The sequence below is a fragment of the Astyanax mexicanus genome, chromosome 10 (assembly GCF_023375975.1).
Source record: "Astyanax mexicanus isolate ESR-SI-001 chromosome 10, AstMex3_surface, whole genome shotgun sequence".
Classification (NCBI taxonomy): Eukaryota; Metazoa; Chordata; class Actinopteri; order Characiformes; family Acestrorhamphidae; genus Astyanax; species Astyanax mexicanus.
Window position 1 is genome coordinate 34,586,198 of NC_064417.1, and position 5,000 is coordinate 34,591,197.

Here is a 5,000-nt window from a genome sequence, read left to right on the forward strand (position 1 = left end):
CACCTTAACTGACCACCTTAACAGAACATCTTGGTACACCACCTTCACACACTCAGTTGACAGAGTTTTCTATGTGTTTCTATGTTCAGCTTCAGAACTCAACATAAACTAACACGTTTCTCTAAATGATCCATTCCACCTTAACTGCTGCTGACTTTAAGGTAGAGAGAGAGAGAGAGAGAGAGAGAGAGACTGTCAAAGAAAGAGAGGGGAGGGAGTGAGAGAAGGTAAGAAAGAAAGAATAATAAAGAATGGAGCAGCAGAAAAGATGAGGCCATGTTAGATCGCCTTTATTACAGATCAGACTCATCATACCCCCTTAACAGAACATCTTGGTACACCACCTTTTTTAGACTCAATTGACAGGGTTTTCTATGTGTTTTTCAGCTTCAGAACTCAAAATAAACTAACACGTTATTGTGGTGAAATGGTACACCCATATTAATAAGTAAGTAAATAAAAATATAAAATTATACACAGAATTACACAGATTTGAAAATGTGTGATCTGAAACTGGCCTAAAGCAGTGCTAGCTGGCGTCATAGCTAATGCTAATGATATTAGCATTCATGATGAAGCTGCTCAGCTCTGACCTTCTTTAAAAAGAAACACTCCAGCAGATGATTGTTTCTCCAGCTGGCGGGAGCTACTGTACTATACCTTTGGTGGTGGTGGGGGTGATGGGGGTTATGGGTTAGGTAGGGGGTTGGCTATTGTTTGATTGTTTGAGTGTTTAGCATGTAGCAGTCCCACTGGAGCTGCTGAGAACCTGAGAGAGAGAGTATATGTTTGTCTTTACTAAAAATGTCCCGCTGACCTCTGCTAACACTTGGACAATGGACACGCAGTGATGTCTTTGTCCTAAACATCTAAACATAACTCACAAAGCTAGATCCACCCACATCCAGCAGCTCCTATTGTTTTACATACACTATATTTCCAAATAATTATAGACACCCCCATTAATACATGCTATCTTCTTTTTATGTCCAAAAAAATGCAGTTTCTTATAAAAAAGAGTCAACTCTAAAAAAAGTTGATTCTCCAATTCCAGGCTTTGTTTTTATTGGAGACTCCACAGCTTTGGGCTCCACACAGAGATGATCCCCGAGCACACTCGGGCGGTCCAATATTCTTTAGTCACTGTCTAGACAGCCTGTCCTTCCAGAACACTTCATCAGCAGTCTGACTGAGTTTAAGAAACTCAGAAACTGTGTTTTGGACACAGTGGACAAAAGAGTGTCCCACAATCACCAGAGCTGAAACAGCTCCACACATAGAGGACAGACTGAACAGCACCAGGTACAATTAGTCACAGACTAGACACAGGCTAAGATTTCCCAAAGACTGGGGATCTTGCAGGGTCACTATTTATAAGACTTCAACTAGATTTTTTTCTGAGATTATTTATAAATAAAATTGTATTTATTGCATATCGTCGCTGTCCAGGTATCTCCATTTTTTACAGATTTTTAATTTAATACATAATTTAAACAGACAAACTGTCCCTTAAATTGTGCCAACATTTCATCACTTATAAAAAGTCTGATAAAGTCAAACTAACTCAAAAATGATTTGTCAGCATAAAAACTGTATTGTTTCGAGTTAATTTTTGGTATAATATGAGTTAATATGGATTCATTCAAAAACTTAATAGTTACTATTTTTTAAAGTATTTTTTAACTGAGTTTACAAATTCTAAAGTCACTTTCCACTTTCTCTTATGTGACATTTTAGTTGCACTGTAAAACCCGATAAGTTGACTAAACTCAAAACTTTTGTTGTAACCGATTACCTTAGTTAGCATGAATAAAAAACATCAAGTTATTACAACTAAAGGGGAACTTAATTTATTTCTAAGGTAGCCCAGGGGTAATCACTACACACTGATGGTGAGTGTCAGAAACTGTTGGACACACCCAGTATGCAAATAGATTGTTAAAGTAGCCAATGGAAAAGAAGCTGCCAATGGCAACAGACTAAACTCCGTTATTATAAGTTGATTCAACAAAAAGATCTCAGTTTGAATGTATATGTGCCCACGAATTTTCAACTAACTCAAAATAGTTGAGTAATGTTTAGAAATCTCCAATTTTATGTAAAACAGACTTAATTTATTTGAGTTCAAACAACTTTTACAGTGTGTTTACAGTGTGGGGTCCATCTCTTTTGGATTTTTTCTGGATGCTTCACCCCCAGTCATCCCCCCCAGTGGATATGTTCAATTCCACCAGCAGGTCACTTGATTTACTATTATTAAGCTCTAATTTCCCAAACCAGCTGCTGATATGTTCAGAACTATAATAATACTAGTTATTAATATATTGTATTTAAAAAAACATTACATTATAAATCTTGTACCCTGATCTCAGCATTGAACTGCAGAAATGCCTGATCTCGTATGATATTGTTTATTGGAAGGAAGGAAAACCGGCTGTGTTCCATTACGTCCCCGAGCTCGGGCTGCGATCGGGTCGCGGCGGCGGACAGCACCTGCGTGACGAGGCTTTGCTTTACACTTTTCCTGTATTTGTCTCTGGGAATGTGATCATCGGGCCGAGCAGAGACAGGACGATGCACAGGAACCGCTCGCCGATGTCCAGAACAATGGGCCGTGCCGGCTCAGGATGTGCAGCCATTGTCCAGAATGTTAAGACTGGTAATATTGTTCCACAAATAAACACGAGCTAAACAATAAACAGGAGCGTGAATCCAGACGGACAGCATTGTTTCCTCCCGCTGCGGTCCACTTCCTGCTCTGCCGGGCCAGAACAGAACCCTGACATAGAGTTATCAGCTGATCATCTCGCTGTTCATCTTCATCACTGTGGAGAATCAGAAGACTGTGCAGAACCAGTAGCAGGTTTTTTTTGTGTGAAACTGACCAGAGACTTTAAGTCTGTAAAGCGATGTTTAGGGGGTCCCACTTTATAATAAGTGACTTTAATAACTGTATAATTACACATTAACCTCCATGTAATAACTGTGTTACTACTGCTGAAGTACCTCTTGCACTGTAAACCCATACGTTAACATTTAACACGATTTAAGTCTGTTTTACATAGAATTAGATATTTTTTTAAAACAATACTCAACTATTTTGAGTTAGTTGAACATTTGTGGGCACATATATACATTCAAACTGAGATCTTTCAGTTGAACCAACTGCTAATAACTGAGTTTAGTCTGTTGCCATTAGCAGCTTCTTTTCCATTGGCTACTGTCACAATCTATTTGCATACTGGGTGTGTCCAACAGTTTCTGAAACTCACCATCAGTGTGTAGTGATTCCCCCGGGGCTACCTTAGAAATAAATCAAGTTCCCTTTATTTGTAGTAACTTAATGTTATAATTTATGCTAACTCAAGTTTTCATTTCACATTACTTATTTTTTTTAAGGCAACAGCTTTTATGAAATTGCATGTGTCATCGATTTTGTGTATATATTTTATAGGCACACAGAATTTGGTTAATATGTATGTATAAAGTTCCATCAGTCCATTTAATCTACATTCAAGTTCAAGTTCATGTAAGTTTGTCATTAGTTGGCAAGAACTATGGTTTTAGAGTTAAACCTTAACACTTTCTATGGATAAACCATTATATAAGCCTCAAAAATGCATAACTAACTTTAACCCTTAAATGTTTAAACTCTAAACTGAATGTAAATTATTTTCTGTTGAATGTAACCCTAAGCCTATTCCTAATCAAAGCATTTTTCGTGAACATTAGGTTAAGGGTTAGATTTAGGGTTTAGGTTAATATTAGAATTAGGTATAGGGTTAAACTCCATACAGAATAATTTACATTCAAATAAGAGCTCTGTAGATAATAGTTACTAGATCAGTTGTATGTAAATATTAATATTAAAAGAATGTTAATTGAATGTTAATTGTGCATCTACAAGACCATCCAAATAAACTGAAACCCAAAACTGTAGCTGGCCTGATTTATATATTGTACTTTATATATATATATATATATATATATAGGAACAAACCGACAAACACAAACAAACAAGGAAAAGGCTGGTGTATATTAGAACTGAAATTATGTCAAAAAGTTAGGAACCCAACAGAAATGTGTGCAAGACTTTCCAAACAGCAATTAATCCAACATGATATATAGGCTTATCAAATAGGTCCAATGCATAATTAATGACTCTATTGAATAATACATGATTAAAAGTAGTATAGAAGGAAGTGTTTATAGGAAGATATAAAGTAGGTTATTAAATACTAAATATCTTAAAACTCTTTTGGGGGTAAAAATAAAGGTTGTGTGTGTGTGTGTGTGTGTGTGTGTGTCACTGTGTCAGTCGGCCAGTGACCCACAAACCCTGTCAATCTAGACCTAACCTACTTCACTACACACACGCACACACACACACACAGATACATACACACACTCGGCTGCTTCAGATTTTTATATTAATGACCCATAAATGACGGATTTAATCCCAGTGTGGACGGTCCATATTCTGACCAGCTTACAACTTTTATACACAATCAACTCATCTGACTACTAACATACATACTTCTCTTTCTGTCTCTCTCTTCAACTCTCTCTCTCTTCATCTTTCTCTCTCTCCTTCTCTCTCTCTCTCACTCTGTTCTGCTCTCTGTAGCGTGAGATCACTCTGTCACACTTTCAGTGTTTAAGAGACTTTTATATCATTCTGTGATCCTGCCACACTCACAACCCACACGCGCACACACACACACACACACACACACACACACACACACACATACACACACACTCATGCAGCAGCCACTCGACCCGTTCCCCCTGGCTTTTCAGAATATAATGGCCTTAAATATTTAATACCTTTTATGTAAAAGGGAAGAGAGAGAGAGCGGGTGAGAGAGCAGGCAAGAGACAAAGAGAGAGAGAAAGAGAGAGCGAGAGAAACAGAGAGATAAAAAGGGAGAGAGAGAAAGCAGGCAAGAGAGAGAGAGAGAGAGAGAGAGAGAGAGAGAGAGAGAGAGAGAAAAAAG

General features: G+C 37.6%; 1 protein-coding gene across 6 annotated transcripts in view; it reads left to right on the forward strand.

The window, feature by feature from the left end:
• pcdh1b (protocadherin 1b) overlaps positions 1-5,000 on the forward strand; it is a 200,139-nt gene that overhangs the window by 116,144 nt on the left and 78,995 nt on the right. The gene's annotated exons all lie outside the window — the stretch shown is intronic.